At 46.0% G+C, this 18,074-nt stretch overlaps 1 protein-coding gene across 2 annotated transcripts in view; it reads right to left on the reverse strand.

Annotated features, from left to right (window-relative positions):
- LOC144114504 (G-protein coupled receptor dmsr-1-like) overlaps window positions 1-18,074 on the reverse strand; it is a 662,808-nt gene that overhangs the window by 451,412 nt on the left and 193,322 nt on the right. For both annotated transcript variants that reach the window (XM_077648290.1, XM_077648291.1), the window contains exon 2: window positions 13,761-13,876. The gene's annotated coding sequence lies outside the window, so the exon portion shown is untranslated. The remainder of the gene's footprint in view (window positions 1-13,760; window positions 13,877-18,074) is intronic.

The raw sequence follows: 18,074 nt of genomic DNA on the forward strand, positions 1-18,074 counted from the left end.
TAAACTTGCACTATTACCTGCGTTATCAAATATCGCAACGACTGCTTCGCCTCAGACCACAGACCATGCGTGGCGGTCGAATAACATTAACGGCAAAATTTTCGCTCGTTAGAGCCCCTTAATTACCTTGCGAAGAATAAACGCGCCACAGTAACTCATTAGGACCTGGGCTCTTGTTCGACTAGCCAGCCAACCATGCCGCCATGTTGCCTACCAGTTTCACGCTGAGGCCAGGCCGAGCTGTCACGTGGCAGCACACCCCATGTAATGGGTTATAGTGCCGCTTGTGTTTGTGCTTCGTTGTCTCCCATGTGTGCGGCCAAGTGGCCACCTCCACGTGAGCACGCGCCACGATTACGCGCGCCGCTCTCGTGTCCACGCTCACAGCTCGGGATTTTGTTGCCTCCGGCCGAGCATGCCGCTGCTCTCGGCCAGCAAAATGGGTATACCCTCCAACATCCTTCCGTTTTGTGCTTGCTCATACATATGTCACGGTCCGCTTGACGACAATGCCCGCCACAGTGTCGTCGAAGGTGAGCCAGTCGGTGCATGGCACGAATTCGCTAGGTCAGGCTTCCCTAGCTCTTCAGCATGCTTTGCTGCTATGCCAACGTGCTAAACATTTAAGGGCGCAACAAAGGTGCTCACGTAGACAAGTAAGTCAGGGCCTTCAAGCCGAGTCGTGTCATGTACCAAGGGATGCCGCAAGACGCAAAATCCCGATTTTCATTTGTTTTGTTTTCTGAAATAAGATAACAAAGTTCCGGAGACAACAGCCTTGTCTTATTTAAGCAGTGCCTTCTCTTTTTACGCTCTTGTCTTCAAACCTAACTTTGGAGCGAAAAGCTGCCTATTGCTTCTCTTACGCTGTTATGTGGTTTCCGCATGGTCTTCAAGTTCTCCCTTAGTAAGCACCTAGATCAAAGTGATGAAAAGCTTAGCTTTTGCACATCTTGTGACGGGCATAAACATAAAAATCAAGTTCTCTGCACTTAGAAAAACGCATGCTTTCATTGCACCTTTCATTGCTGGCTGTTGTATACATATACAGAAATCCTGTGAAGCAAATGTCTCCGGCCCTTCAAGCCTATGTAAACACAACCTGTTGTATTAGATGCATAAAACGAGAGAAAATTTCTGCCATTTTGAAAGTCCTGTTCAGATGGGAGGCGCATACATTGCCCAAACCAAAAAAGGGGTATCAGAGCCCACCAGTCGAAAACTCGACGCGCCAATTTCCATCCTCAATTTTCACGTTGACACTTCTGGGCTCTCCCCATCATGCTGCTCGCGTCATCCTTACTACCAGAAAATCTCGGAATTGTAAATATTTTTCTTAAATAATCTGACAGCGTAGGTCTTATTGCCGCCAATGCTAGAGGTGGACTCTAGAAAAGAGAGCTGCATATTTTCGAGGTAGAATATGTAAACGGATAGCCAGCGAAGTATAAGCCTTTTGCCGCAGAAAACAAATGAACAAACTGCGGCGGACAAAATTTGTCACCACTGTTGGGAATCTAGTCTTTGACATTGCTTTCCTGCGCCACCGAAAACGTGAACGAAGAGAAATAGCAAAAATAAAAAAGGTCGGGCAATGCCTCATGTTACTTTCTTTTTATTTTGCCTTTTGGGTGAGCTAGAAAGCATACACGATCTACCGTTGCCCGCTAAAGGAATTCAAGCTGCCAGTTCTGCTATAAAACGAAAGCGAGGGAGCAAAATGTTTGTCTACGTGTCTGGCTGCCTCAAATTAGCAGTGGGCCTGTAGCAATACAGGGGCGTCCAGTCGCTCTTTTTGCTGTGCCCACGCATCTTGCCGCTTACGGGCCGACTGGCATAAGCCGGCTTTCGACGTGTTAATTCCTGCTCCTGAACTTTTCCCCTAACGTTTTCGCTAGACAGCTTGAGCACCAAATACAACACATAGGGGCCGAGGAAATATTTCGACACTGTCTCACTTGCTCGTTTTTGACGTCGGCTTCTATTACCCTATCACTATTATACCAACCATGCATTCTGAAACTTCACCAGTATGCAACGTCCCCAAAACATGGTACTGTTATCCCCAAGTGGTGATAATAATACCAGTATAAGTGGCATATATGTGCAGGCCCTTGGGAAACGGTGCGCCAGAGCAAACCAAAGCAGAGCAACCAAGCCTTATAACAAGCGTGTTGATGTTTTTCGATGTTCTTTTTCGCCTGTCGTCATTGAAATCTGGAATCCTTTGCCTGACCATGTTGTTCCTCAGACAGATGTTTGTAATTTCGAATGTTCGACTCAGATTTGTGTTCCCGGGCGTCTAACTTAACCATACGAAGCGCCAAATTGGCTTGCGTTATATTGTGTTCCCTGACGGCAATGTAAAAAATACATATTCAAAGTCATCTCAGGATTCGAAAGCAAGCGTTGCTTCCTAACGTGATAAGCAGGAATATTAAACTGAAACTTCCGTTACAGGGAGTGCAAACAGCGACAGCTACAACTGTCAGAGTTGCTTTGCGACGTTGTTGGTGGGTTGTGCGAATATTGGCGGCGTCGAACTGTGGTGTATATCTTGCTTTCATTCCACATCCCGCATGTGCTGCAGTTACGTGTCTTGATGTTTTTCGAAGTCATGCAGTTAAAGGAGCCTTCCGCAGGACTGAGTTTTAGAATTAACGCGTTGTATGCCTAATAATAATGTCTGACACATGAACTTAAAATTTCTAACAGTCAAGTCCTGATACACTGACCCTGCATATTTCGAATTAGATGCTATATCAAACACACAGGTTATCCCCTTGGAAATGACGTGTAAAGGCAGAGGAAAGTCGCGCAGTATATCGAACTACAATCTCGCCAATAATTCTAAAGTCGCGCTTTTTCCAACCACCCTTTCGATCACTTTTCGGGCGTGGAGACTGGTTGGCTCTGAGGCCATGGGCATCTCTAGCTGGCAGCTCTAGCGCTGTTAAACCGCTCGACGAATTGAACGCGAAGTGTGTTTCAGGCTGGCCTTCGGTCTTTTTCTACGCCTCATCTCCGTCATGCGGTGAAGCCAACCTAACTAAAGCCTAGCGGAGGCCCTCTGCTTTCGTACTTCGCTTGCTTCCAAGGCTCTTAATTGGTTTGGTTTATGGGGGTTTAACGTCCCAAAGCGACTCAGGCTATGAGGGACGCCTTAGTGAAGGGCGCCGTGAATTTCGACCACCTGGCGTTCTTTAACGTGCACTGACATCGCACAGTACACGGGCCTCTAGAATTTCGCCTCCATCGAAATTCGACCGCCGGGGCCGGGATCGAGCCTGTGTCTTTCGGGCCAGCAGCCAAGCGCCATAACTACTGAGCCACCGCGGCGGATCGGCTCTTAATTGGACTAGTTGGTTGCTATAATTGGTCGCTTGCTATAGTTCCCATAGGTCGCTGTAGTTCGCTATAATATAGTCGCTATAGGTCGCCATAGGTCGCTATATAGTTGCTATAGTTGCTGTAGTTGCTATATGTCGCTTGCTATAGTTACTATGGTTGCTGTAGTTGGTCGCTTGCTTCGCTACTGAAGGCACTGTGGAGACCAACTGCACCTTATTTTAATAAGCGTCTATGCTATTTATAGTGTACGGGTAATACGATTAGACCCCTCATGATTAGAAGTGGCTAGTTAGAGAGCACCATCCACTGCGGTTTCGATGCGAAGCTGGCCGGGAATAGCAACGCCTAGCCCGCGGTGCGTTGCCAGCATGCCGGCGGGCGGCACGTCGCAGCAAGAAGCGCATCACTAGCGTGGATACGATATAATCTTCCTTAAAATGACCTTATGCTTTGCCATTTTTATATATCCAATTACTGATGTATCGAACTGATTCTGAACTGAACTCTATCCTGTCGCCTTCGGACGATGATATTATGAGAGCCAAAGTTATGAAGATGAGAAAAATTTTCCTTCTAATCCGCGAGAGTACCTCACAGCAGCAATGCATGTGTAATGTTCTGTGTTTTTATCTCAGGCGTACAACACTAGTAAGGTTCTCACTAAAAATACCATTATGCACTGCTTTCGTTGCGTCACTTCTAATCATCCACGGGGCAGCAGTGATCGCGCAGCATGTACAACATGTCTACTTAGGATTCTCTCTGTCATCGGCCTCTCGGCGCAACGATATCTTTTTTACTTTCATTTACTTTCCCATAGTAGCCGCCGCGATGGCTCAGTGATAATGGTGCTCAGTTGCTGACCCGAAAGACGCGGGTTCGATCTCGGCCGCAGTGGTCTCATTTCGATGGAGGCTAAATTGTAGAGGCCCGTGTGCTGTGCGATGTTAATGCGCGTTAAAGAACACCAGGTGGCCGAAATAATCCGAAGCTCTCCTTTACGGCATCCTCCATAGCCTGAGTCGATTTGGGACGTTAAACCACATAAAACCAAAGCAAAACTTTCCAATAATGTCACGTGTCACAGGTGAGTTCGGTCTAACGGATACAAGAAATAAGGACGCTAGCGAGGGCACAAGCATATTTATAAACAGTTGTTCCACGCTACGAGACAACCGGATACACAAAAGCTATCAGACACGAAGAGAACAAACGCTTACACTACAAGCGCACGCGAGCGCAGACAAGAGCACGCGCGAGGGAGGCAACAGAGAACGCATTACGAAGAAAAACTCTGCACGTTACGAAATCATATAAAGCTGCAGCGTCTTGAAGAAGTCGCTCTTTGATCATCTCTCGAGGATGTCCTGCATTCATAAGTGGATAAAAATTTACCTCTTCTACTGTGTCTTTGCAAAAGCTGCTGCGATCTGCATGCCAGATGAAGGCGGGGCTCCCACGCTTTCACGACTACTGGCCGTTTTTCGCAATGTTCGCGTGATCGCTGTAGTCCTTTCGTTTAGGGTATAAACACAACTTTTAGCTGATTGAAAAGAGAAATGTGCTTACGTTTCAACGGCTTGCGTTGATAACAGCAGTAACGTGTGGCACGAGCGGAGTGAGCAGGAAATGTAGTTAAACGAAACTTTCGATAGAGTTCCCTTCTTGCGGCAAGTTTTTCGAAAAGCCTACTGCACAGAAAAGGGGGCTGGTTCTTAACCTCATAAATGAACTGTTATTCACAGGAAATTCAGAGCGGCTTTTGGCTGCAGTGGATAGTTATTTAGAACAGGTGCTCTAAAAGAGATAAAAAAGCGACAAAAATGACGCATATTACAGGCTCAATAAATTACCGTCTAATTGACGAAACATATGCTTATTGGGCGCCTTTCTGGGACCTGCATATGTCGCTAAGTGCGCAAAATGTGCTTGACCTGAACTTAGTACTTTAGTTTTCGTTGTTCAATGTTTACGGCCATCGCCAAAACGTGACCCACAGGCGGTCCGCTATTCTGTCACCAGACCTCACAGCACCGAAACTCGATATTATTAACTACGATATCATTAAAAGCCTCGTCAGGAAAAAAAATTTGTCGCCGGTCATGAAATTCGCTCATTGGCTAAAGGAAAGTGACGTCACCAGACCGCATAATACCTATTGGCTGGAGGGAGTACATCCCGTCCGCTAAATGCATCAACAGCTTCTAATACGATCTCATTGCCAGCACATAAGGTTATTAGGCTTCATTGTCAATTTGTTCACCGTTCTGAATCTCGAGCTTCCCCAGTCGATTTTTGGGGTGCAGCGACGTCATCATCACCGTTACTCGGTGAAAGGGCGACGTCACCCATTCACAATTTTCCATACCAACTAATTTGCACAGGCTAGCTTTCATGCGGCAAGGTGAGTGAACTGGTGAGTGCGATGGATTGCGAGTAAAGAGGTACTGGTGAGTGCGAGTAAAGGGGCACTATTCTGCAAGAATAGCGCCTCTTTACTGAGATATTGTGCTGAGGAAAATGTGGCCGGTAATTTTTGCTTGGTGACAAAAACGGTTTGTTAAACGTTCTCACTTGGCAACTCTCTCCTATTAAAAGATAATATTGAATTCGTCAGTTTTCCTAATGTAAAATGTATATATATATTCCAGATACATACAAGAAGATAATAGGAGATGCTCAAGATTGATATTTTGGTTGTTTTTTAGTGCGTTAAATTTTACATCAACCTGCAGCCGCTATACATACATTGTTAACGATACATAATTGTGTATTAGCCAATTTTCTCGCATTTAATGATGTCGCTGTTTCAAGCCACAGTACGTTTTCACGCTAGCATGCGTTGTTGGTAATCGCGCCTTCATTAATTGCAGCCAACTCCGTAGCCGGAAGTATAACTGCGCGTAAAATATGTAGTGGCAACAGAGCTGATCAGGATGCATTGTATTCCTTCATTACTAGCTCACCGTTAACACTATCCTGGGAAGCCTGTGCATTTCCTACTTTTTGGTCGCAGACATACGCCACGTAACCCGGCGGCAACACCGACTCTTAAATGTGTGGCGCTGGTCAGCTAGGTTGAGCAATGTTTGGGAATCTTTCGTGCTTATTGCCGTAATGATTCGTCTTAACGAGCAAAGCGTTTGTCTCAGAATGGAAGAGTCGGCGGTTGTATGTTTTGCAACCGAATAACTTGCGGCAAATTTCATTTCTAATTTAATTACGGTTGCAAGGACCATTTTTCGGCGGGAACTGCGCGAGTTCTTGGCCGGAACTGCACGTTTTTAGTGCACGTTCTGCTGTTTCTGCCAGCAGCCTCTGACGGTCTTCAGAACACAACCCAGCGGCTGGAACTGGGCATAGACGCCCCGATCAGCTAAACCTTTCCACCTCAATTCCGCTATGCGACTGAAGGACACGAGAGAGCAGGCCAGATAAGACAACGAACAAATCGGTGGTCTAATCAATATAGCCGATGAGAAACACAGCTGAGAAAAGTTGACAGGAAAAGTTTCATGCCACTTCTCACAGCAAAGTTTGCAGCTCTGCTGTGCGGTCGCGCAGTGTCTAAGTCCACGCACGCCGTGGGAAGCGTACTTATGAAAAAAAAACGAACAGCTCTATACTTTAACCTAGGTAGATTCATGAAGCAAATTTTATGGCACCGACCACACTGGAAGCTGCGACTGACACGAAGGCGCGAGTTGCATAGTTACATAGTTACGTAGTTACATAGTTACATAGTTACATAGTTACATAGTTACATAGTTACACAGTTACATAGTTACATAGTTACATAGCAGAGTGGCTTGTACTCTAGAAAGCAACGTATTTACAAGCAGGTCTTCTTCCGAAATATCTGCTGTTTTGATAATTTATTAATCAATTTGCAAGTAAATGTCCCAGAAATCTTCTGAGAGGTTTAGAAAAGAATGTCCGAAGTTAAGGGCCCCTGTTTGCAACTTGTACGATAGCCTTGCGGTATTTACTTGCACACCGGATTGGACTCAAACGCGAAGACTCGCGTGTGTTATTCCTTAAGAGTTTAGAGTGACATCGATGCGTAGCCGGTTCGATGACTCTTTACTTAGCAGGAACTCTTCACGCAAAACACCAGTTAGGCAAGTTTCTCGCTATAACTGAATTATGAGTTTAAAACTGTAAGCGGGGTTCGCGTTTGCTTCCGTTCGCCTTTACTCCCGTCCTTATTGTACTACCTGCGACTTGTTAAAAAACAAAGGTAATTGGCATCTCGACTAAGCCAGCCGCTCTAAACGAGATCTACCGTAAGTTTTGAAACTAACGTGCTCTGACGATAGGTGTTACCGCATGGTGCATTTGGTGCGTTATTGGAAACCTTTTCTGCAGACCAAAAATATTTGCCTAGTCGCAGAGCAGTAAATTGTTAAATGTCAACTTTTAGTTTTGCGAGGGCTTCAAGTTTAGCTACCTGGCGTGCATGGTGTCATAACCTTTAAAGAGTGCTGTAACTGTTTGAGACAAAATAAACTTCACGTAAAGGCTATTACTTTTTATTTTAATTTTCTACGCGTAACACAAGTATTGGTACACAAGTACACAAGTACACACTTCCGCTTGCATAAACTTTTGCGTTGGGCAGTTTAAGCAGGGTCCTTTCAGTTACCTTTGTTGACTATCAAAAATTTCAGGAACACTCCCTGCTCTTTCAAGCTCCATGCAGCCCGCCACCCTCCATGCATAGAACTCTGCATGTAAGTACCTCTTACAAAAGAATTGAGGAAAGGCTACAGAAGGCCACTGCACAGGTTCGTGGAAAGATTCTTGAACGAAAGTGGCAGCGGAGCCTCCTGCTCCGAGTACGATAAATAGGGGAACCGCAGTTTACGTCTTTCTTTCTATCCGAAATCTCTACGAGTCAATCTACCACACCGGTTCCCTCATCCCCGCTGAGCTGGCATATCCACACTATATGCGGTAGGATACTGTGTGCGCTAAAATATGATGTAGTAAAAGATGTGTCCCACCCACTCAGCTAGAAACCACTAAAATGCATATTGCCAGATTCACGTCTTGTGACTGAAACTACTTGGCTTTCATTAAAGGTGCAAATTCATTACAGGTGCATTTTTGCATGCTGAGCGAAAGAATGAAAGGCCACTTTCTTTTAACTTTAACTTCTGAGTCTCCTGATAGCCGCCTGTGTTTTCTGTTCAAACTCAATTAATCGAAGTTAGACTCGCGCTCTTCCACGTGATGCCCGTCAGTCTTCTTAATTTAGAGTATCGAGAAGCTGAGTGCGAACTCAGGAGAAGGCGAACCGAACGCGAGACAAATGTGTGTTCGTACTTTAAAAGAACCTAAAAATTATCAAGAGCTCACTGACAGCAAGAAATGGCAGCACTTTAAGGAGTGTTCAAGCATGTTCCGAACGAATATCTGCCGGTGGTGTGAGTTATCGCGCTTATGAAGCTATCATACTTCCGTATAGGCAATATTTTTGCTGTATCAGAAAGTATGCTGTGTTACATATATAATCCTTTCATTTTTTATGTATGTCCTATTTTACCTTTTTTGTTTTGTTTTGTTATTTGATCTGTTGACTTGTTTGTATTTTAACTCTCGCTTTGCAAGAACTTTCAATTCTGCAGCTGGAAATATCACAAAATATGTGCGGCACATACGAAGCGACGGTCAAACATGTCTGCTAGTGCCGTTTTCGGTCACAATCAAAGCTATCACCAAGTTTGCACAGCGAGGACTACAAAAAAGCATTATAAATGTCCGTATTGCGAAGTGTTACAGCGTATTCGGCGATGCCATCCAAAGTATCCTTTGCAGTGACAGTGGTTTTGTCCGCCGAATTTAACTGGTGTGATAGTTTTTGGTAGACATGTTTGCGTCTCAGTAATGGAGGTTCTCAGTGGTCCTTTCCGATTCTCCAAAAAAGCGCATTACGTTTTCGGCTTTTTCTACGGTGCATCAAAAGGGCATTGAGGCAGCCGCCGAGGTAATTTGTTTTGTGTTTTGCTTCAACAGAAAGGCTGACCTTACTCCCTGTGGAGAGATGCAGCATTTTCTCCAGCAGAAGTGATCTAGAGCTTTAAGTACCGTTCTTAGACCACTATATTATAGACATTAGGGCTGACATCATGTTTGAATTAAGTTCAACATGCTCTAATAGGTGAGGAAACAGTGACGTCTCATTTACCGGATTATTTCAAAGAAAGCAATTTAGAGGTGAAGCTTACACCAATCAAAGTTGACTAAATTTCCTTTTCATGGCTCCTTGTCGTCTCGTACACTAATTGACTCGGCTATTGCAAATAGTCATGGGTACGAGGAAAGTTGTGATTTGCGGCGAAATACGGATGAGTAACGTTGTATACCGTTCTACGTTTGGTGATGACATATGGGACAGCAGAACATGAATATTCCGCGCTTAATGAAAACCGCTGTCGCAAAAATTATAGACTGGTATTGACATGTCGACACAAAGTGCAAGTGCATGCCTGAAAGCGACCTCAGCATGCAGCAAAATAGCGCGGCGATTCGCTTTGCTATGCTGCAGCTAACAAAATGAGCTTTCCAGCGACTGGGCCTCAAGCATTAATAGTAGCGTAGTAACAGGAATAACAGAAGTAATACTAAAGGGCGCATAGATGCGACTATGCATTCGGAACTGTCGTCATCGTGTGGCTGACTACGGCGTTCAATTCCTTTTGGTCTGCTCTGAATTTTTCAAACGATATCGATTAAGTTTTGAACACAGCTATAAACAATAGGGCATGCGTACAGAGACGACATAGTTTTAGTCGGATACGAAGACGCGGAGATTTTCACTTTTTTTGTTCCCCTTACAGCACGCTAAATAAGGCGGGTATAGTCATTGCAACAGAGCTTAGCTTTCCGGCATACTGTTTTCGAGGTATGTTAGTTGGCACTGAGATCAGAACTTTCGAAACAAAATTTTGTGCATTTTTCATCGCTCTAGCTCTCAGTGAGCTTCCTATAGCAATGTTTGACAAGTGCCTGGTATTTCACGCCTAAGGAGGAGAAAGCTTCATCTTGTAAAAAGGAAGAAAACCAGTAGCTGCAGCGGGAGCGCTGACGCACAGCGCGATACGAGAGCGTAAACGGTTCCAGCCCGGACCTGTGTTTTTCCGCCCCTTCCTAACCGAGCTTCTACTGCCAATAAGCCCTATTTCAAGCTTTGTTTGCGGAGTAAATATACGAACTGGCGAATGAGAGGCACTTTTCCGACCCTGGCGGTGACCGGAATCTGGGGTCCCGAGCGCGCACGCGGCAAACAACTGGGAAAAGCCAGATATTCCAACTGCGAAACGTTTTAGATAGAATATAAGAAACTGCCCTTTGCAAACTGCTATTACACTGTTAAAACTGCTGACTCAAGAGCGGCGGGCAAGTTATATTTAACAGGCACACGCCGTTTAAACAACTACGGCCGCATAACCATTCACTGGAGCATATTCTACACTATGGTACTTAATACTTACGGCGGGCGTTTTTGCGTCAGAGGCTTCAGAAAAAAAAAAGAAACAAAGTAAGTAAGGAATAGAGAAAATACGCAAAGAACGCGAGTTTTGTGCTCCATTTTCTGTAAAAAACACATCTATGATTTGCAGGCTTTGTTCGTGCTTTCTAGAGACATAATGTGGAGCTAAGAGTAGGAAAGTTTATATTTGAAAGTTTGATCAGTCTCTAAAATGTGGGTCGCTGTAATAAAATTCCTAGTTGAGTGTGAAGCTAATTTTTAGCTTTTCTCTACGTAGTAGTTTGCGTACGTACTGGCGCCAATAGTAACTTTTGACGAGAGTGGTTAAGCCGTATTAATGAGTTGAGAAGATTATGATGATGATGATTAAGCTTATTGGCGCAAGTGCAGCTTTGAGTGAAAAGCGCCATGGCACAAGGTATTTTTTGTTATACAAGGTGGGGTCAACGACCCATTTCCAAGAAATTCACCCCGGAGATGAGCACCGTGCCAGGGGAAAAAATGTACTCACTATATCGCCGGTATAGGTACCCGGCGGCACTGGGGATCAAAACCCGCGCATGCCTCATACGAGGACGATGCTTAAACCACTAGGCCAACGCTGCGGTATGAGTTCACAAGAAGAGAGCCGGCTCTAACGTCCACTCTCAGCGAGATGTAACCTTCGTTTGGACATGTCAAACGCTATATGCAGCGCCAATGAGGAGCGGCGTACGAGATTCGCATGTCGTGTGGAAAAGCCTATGTCGGCCGTACTGGCAGTTGCGTCAACGACCTGTTAAGGGAGCACGGACAAAATTTCGAGAATAACGAAGATGTGAGCTTGGTCGCGCATTGCAGGTCTTGCAATGACTGGTCGCCGCATTTTGACAGTGCAAGGATACTAGGCAAAAGCAAAGATTAAACTGCACGGGAGTTACTGGACGCATACCATATAAAGGAAAGGGGCGATAATTGAGTTAGCGATACTTCAATTCACTTGTACAAATGGGAATACGGCCTTTTCTCTACCAAAAAATAAGATGTATCGCACGAAGTAAAAATGTTCTCACGAAGTAAAAATGTTCTAAGTTGTCGTAGGTACGTGTATTCCCTTCCCTCTGTATTCAGTGCGCATGCGTGGCGGAGCATTTATATTTCCCATGAATTGGAGACGTAAATCAGTTGCAAGTGCAGCAGTTGTCCGTGTCTTGAATGTTTTCTTCCCTGTGTGGTTGTTGTTCTTTTCGCGCTGCATTTATGCCTAAACCTTTAACGATGTGCTTTATATGCGGTTAGAAAACAGCGCCGGAGCCTAGAATAATTGGATTAGCTAACGCTTACATACTGTTCAATGCAAAAAAAAATGAAAACAGAACACCTCTCTGACCTTTCCCCTCCCTCGGGGCAAGTAATTAGCGCCGGTCAACTTCTTTCCAATTAACGGTTTGTCGGAGACTGGACGATACCTCTTCCAAGCGTTCCAACGCTTGGCTCAGCATCTGGATCGCATAGGCTTGCAACCGCGAAAAAAATCAGTTCGTTTGGTGAGGGCGCCGGGATCAGAACCCGGCATCTTTCGCCCTAAGCGCTGGATGCGTGGACGAAAACTGCATCGATGTTTCGCCCGTTCCACACGGAATAGCAGCGCACTCACCTCTGACGCTATTTCGGAGCCCGACTTTCGCGCTCGTTTGTGCAAATGGGGCTGCACAAAGGCGGGGCAAAAATGAATTCGGGGCCCACATTACATATGTTGCCAATTTTAAAATGGCCATTTCGCGTCCGTCTGGTCCTCTCTCATTGGTCACTCACATATACCCGCGGCTTTAAAGCGTCTGGGGAAAGCGACCCGGCCACTGGGTGCAAGGCGACCGGACCTCAGCATTGGCTGGCAGTGACTGCGTTATGCAGCCACATGGTGAGGTGCATCGCAGCGCTCTGTCAACAGCAGGCGACAGGACCTGACCACTGGCTGCCATTGCTACGATATGCAGCCAATGGTGAGTTCCGGCCGCCTTCCACCCAATGGCCGGGTCGCTTTCCCCAGACGCTTGAAAGCCGCTGGGATATCTGAGTGACAAATGACAGAGGACCAGACGGACGCGAAATAGCCATTTTAAAATCTAGACTTAATGGATACGGCCACAGGTCACATTTAGCTGTTGGTTCTGTAGAAGGAAAGAGTGCAAAATATTCTGTTCTGAATGGCAACACCGCCATTACAATAAAAAAGGTAATTTATAGTTCTATATCGCAGCTTTCCACATTTTTATTTGTAAAGATTTTTTTCTTTTCTCGACGATTTCATCCTTTTCGCGCACTTGCTTTCCTGGCGCAGCCTGTCAACGCACTCAATCATCGACCACTGACGCGTTGATGTCCGTTCTCTGTATTTATATGGGTCGTTGAATGTATCCTTGCAAACATGCTCGCCTCTGACCTCGTTCATGGAAACCAGCCAAAGGAGGCACCGTATTTTCAGAGACAGAGCGGAAGCCATCACGAGGCAAAAGAAGCAAAAAAAAGTCTAGTAGCCGAATGAAATGCGGGAATGGGCCAAGCAGAATGCTTCGGTGTATTTTGTTTATATTCAACTGGTCGTGTGCCGGAGCGTTGTCAGACGCTCGCATCAAATCCCAGTCGGGAACGGGCCGAAATCCCGCTGCTGCCATGCACGTTTGTTTGATGTCCTGCGACGTAGAAATAGGATATGCCTCCACATGGACCCTGGCCTTTTGCTCGAATGGAGAAAATGTCGGAAATAGCACGTCCCGCGTTATACGTGTGGCATTAATTCAAACCGGCGAGGATGGAAGAATTGCATCTCCAGCAAATTTCAGAACACTACCTGGCAGGTCTAATCGCTTCCTTTTCCAGGCCGCAACAAAACGGCTCCAAAGATAGCTGTGGGGTAAGCACGTGCAATACTCACCGCGCAGAAAGCGATGAGCGTCGTCACTTTTTTTCACACAGGGTCGACTAGTCTGGGCGAAGAGACGAGCAAGATGCCATCATTTTGGGCAGCTCGCTTTGCAACTGGCCGAGGTTCTGTAAGAGCAGCACATATGACACGACATAAAAAGAGCTGTCTATAGAGGGTACACGCTGCAATAGCAATTGCATAGACCAGAGACGTACGCTTTGCAGCATAACTGCGTTAAAAACAAAGGCGGCAAACCTCTTTTTATTGCACTGCAGCATTGAAGGAAGTGCATCCGTTTGAGATGTGAATTTGAAAAAATAAAATAGAACAAACGGGCAGGGGAAGGGGAAGGAACACTTCGTAGTTTTGCAGCGGACGGGCTGCTGACAAAAACCACCAGTCCGCTTCTCTTTCCATCGCATTAATTGCACCTCTCACGCCCATCGCGAAAAAAAAATCATTTTTGGTCCAACAACGTATGCATTTCGTTACTTGAAAAGGGCAAGCAGAGACTATCTTGAAAAGAAGCCAAAATCTAGATTGCCATAGATTCAGTGACTAATTGTCATCTTGAGCTAGCTTGCTCGAACAAAAAACGGAGGCTAATGCGCGTGCGAATGGTATAAGACTGTGTTTGGCTTGTGGTTTAAGGGGGTTTAACGTCCCAAAGTTACTCAGGCTACGACGGACGCCGTAGTGAAGGGCTCTGGGAATTTCGATCACCACGGGTTCTTTAGCGTGCGTTGACAGCGCACAGTATACGGGGCTGTAAAATTTTGCCTCCATCAAAATTCCACCGCCGAGACCGGGATCGAACCTGCGTCTTTCGGGTCCGCAGCCGAGTAAGACTGCGTTTGATAGGAACGTTTCTTTGTGACAACCAAAAATGAAAAAAAGAGTGCATGATCACAACCGATCCGCATTGAATCGAAAAGGATAAAAAAGTTCGAGAACACTCCCAAGTTTAGATGCGATAGAGCTTTAATATGCGATAACTATTTAATAAAAACACGGACGATAAGACAAGGACAGGTGCAGGTCCTTGTCTTCTCGCCCGCACGCGCACGCGTGTGTGCGTGCGTGTGTGTGTGTGCGTGTGCGTGTGTGTCGGTGTTCGTGTGTGTCGGTGTTCGTGTGTGTGTGTGTGTCTGTGTCTGTGTGTGTGTGTGTGTGTGTGTGTGTGTGTGTGTGTGTGTGTGTGTGTGTGTGTGCGTTCGTGTCTGCGTGTGTGTGTGTGTGTGTGTGTGTGTGTGTGTGTGCATGTGTGTGTGTGTGTGTGTGTGTGTGCGTGAGTGTGTGCGTGTGAGCGTGCGTGTGTGCATGTGTGTGTGCGCATGTATGTGTGTGTGTGTGTGCGTGCGTGTGCGCGCGTGTGTGTGTGCATGTGCGTGTGTGTAGGTGTTCGTGTGTGCGTGTGTGTGTGTGTCTGTGTGTGCATGTGTGTGTGTGCGCGTGCGTGCGTGTCTGTGTGTGTGTGTCTGTGTGTGCATGTGTGTGTGTGCGCGTATGTGCGTGTGAGCGTGCGTGTGTGTGTGTGTGTGTGTGTCTGTGTGTGTGCGTGTGCGTGTGCGTGTGTGTGTGTGTGTGTGTGTGTGTGTGTGTGTGTGTGTGTGTGTGTGTGTGTGTGTGTGTGTGTGTGTGTGTGTGTGTGTGTGTGTGTGTGTGTGTGTGTGTGTGTGTGTGTGTGTGTGTGTGTGTTTTGCACAGTATCCTTCCTTTTCCGGTATCACGTCGAAGAGCAATTTTTTTATGGAACTTTATATTTCGCAAGCACCAAACAAATGAGTTGATATTAGTTAACAGAACGAATGCTGTTTTATTTCATAAAATATCTATTTCTAAACTTATAAATTATCGCCGGCCCCTCTCCTGTGTGCATTTTGTTTGCTTGCCATGGCCACCGAGATTCGATGCAGGCGAAAAGCAACAGATGCCCGTGTGCAGCGCGATGTCCGTGAACGTTAAGAACCGCAGGCAATCGAAATTGATCCGAAGCCCTCAACTATATATGACGCCTATTGCTATCGTCCTTCCTTCCACTCCCTTCATCCCCTCCCTCACTGCGCGCTTTTGAGGTGCCCACCGACAGAAAGGCTGTCAGAACGGCTACTTGGGCTAGTTGGTATAGATTCATTGCTACGATTCATTGCCTTGATTTGTGTCTTTTCTTGTCCGTCGTCTCTGCGCGCTGCCTTGTAGCAAAGAAAGACCGTTATAGAGCCTCTCCTTACCTCCTCCCCAATCATTATGCGCTTTTTACCTCCACAGCAAAGTTCTTTGCCTGTAGCGCTATCTCCGGTTTTTGAGCTAAATAATGGGGCGTGCTTATTGTCCAAGAGAAAACCATCGGATCCCGACAACGGGGAAAAAAACAAGATAAACAGATTGCATATTTTTGCAATGGTATTTGCTTCTATGATTATCTCATATCTTCACAATTTCAATTTTAAGGTATAACATGAATATGAACTCAAAAGAAGTGCTGAATTTTATAGTTTTAAGAAAAACGGAGTGCTTCGCTGCAAAAGGCTTGAACGATGACGAGAAGTCCGTCGTCACCATCTGTACATACGAGTCGTTGGCCTTTCTACTCCACCATCCTGCAGACCACTCTCCTTGTTTGAAGTGTGCTGTTCTCGCGGCGAAACTGGTTGACAACTGAAGGCTTGCATTATTCTTGCTATTCTTTTAAAGAACATACTGCGCGGTAATATGCGAGTCGGAACATGAAATAACTAACGAGCTTATGACGGACTTTGTAGACAGCATGCCATTAGCAACTTTATGTAATAAACAAGATTTAGGGCGTGTTTTGATGTCGCTTCGACTACACCGTTTACAGACTCTTCCTCCATGGTCATACTGTCAACTCACAGACAATCGCTCCTCTGCTTCGCCGCCGATATCAGCTGCACATCTACCTCCAGGGAGCATAATATACACCGATGCATCACACACAGCACTGCAGGGAGTTACCGCAGTTTACAGTCGCCGACCTCATCTCAACTCCCGCGCCTTATATAGCACGAATACTTGCACCCTCCTTGCCTTGGAGCTTCAAACGATACAAAGTGCAATTGCTTCCCTTGCACTCGTTCCGCCTTTCGATATTGTTCATATTTACACTGACTCCCTTAAGGCTGTACGGCGCACATTCCAAATAACACAATCCATTCACTAACTCTGCACAAAATACCCCTGTCCTTTGAGTATACACTGGATTCGCTGCCATGCTAACGATCCGCATAATATTAATGTGGATACAATGGCACACCTTGAGATATCAGCCATCCCACCACCTTCCCCTCTTCCCCCAGATCCGTTCCTGTCCCATTTTTCCGAGAAACAAGCTTTGCGCTAGCGAACACGAGCTCTAATTCCTCCGTGTTCGCACCCTCTCCCCTGTAGTCTTACTCGGCAGGAGGAGGTATCAGTGCGCCGGATTCGGGCAGGAGCGGTTCTGCATCCTCCTGTGCGTCATCGGTGGCGTGACAAACGTTTGAAAGTTACTGACAAGTGTCCCTATTGTGGTGTTGCGCATGAACTGCGTGACGCAAAACACGTGCTGTGGACTTGCCCGGCCACAGTCCCCGTGAGACGACGCTTCCTAATGAAAGTAGGCCTGCGATGGGACGTAGAAGGCGGCTATCCCAAGTGGACACTTAATAATCGCTTTATCGAGAACCTTTGCCACTTTTTAAGCGAGGCCTGTCTAAACTCCTCTTTCTTCCATATCCCCTCTCAATTTATTATTATGCCTAATGGCAAACATCTCGAATAATGAAAAAATGTAATAAACTTCAGACGCTAGTAATGACATGGCTGCCTCATGGAATAGCTCTACATAGTTTAAAGCACAAGTTGTCGTTATACACTAGATCTTCTCTACTCATGTAGCACATGGGTACTCGTGCGGCACAGAGGAGACATTTTTAATTCGGTTTTGCTTACTTCCTGTCTGCTTCTTTCAATATATTTCCTTAGCGTGCTTCAGGCTAAGCTGTGTGTCTCGAAAGAATTCGCCACTAAACCTGCAGAGTATCCAGCGTGTCCCCGTGCTTTGTGATGAAAGAGGTTGCCCTCGGCGGAATGATCTTCAAGGTAGAAACGCCGCTCCGTTCGAATGCTTACAGTGTCGTTGCTATGACAACAACTTGAGATCTTGAGAGTCCCGCTCTGCCTCTCACGCACCAGTGGCATTAACGTCAAAGGGTATCGCAAAACGCTGAGCCACGATCCTGTGTCCAGCGCTCGCACTGTGCGCGAGAGACTCCAGAAGTAATGCACCCCGTCAGTATCCTGATAACTCTTCGCCACCCCAAC

The sequence above is a fragment of the Amblyomma americanum genome, chromosome 1 (genome assembly GCF_052857255.1).
Source record: "Amblyomma americanum isolate KBUSLIRL-KWMA chromosome 1, ASM5285725v1, whole genome shotgun sequence".
NCBI lineage: Eukaryota > Metazoa > Arthropoda > Arachnida > Ixodida > Ixodidae > Amblyomma > Amblyomma americanum.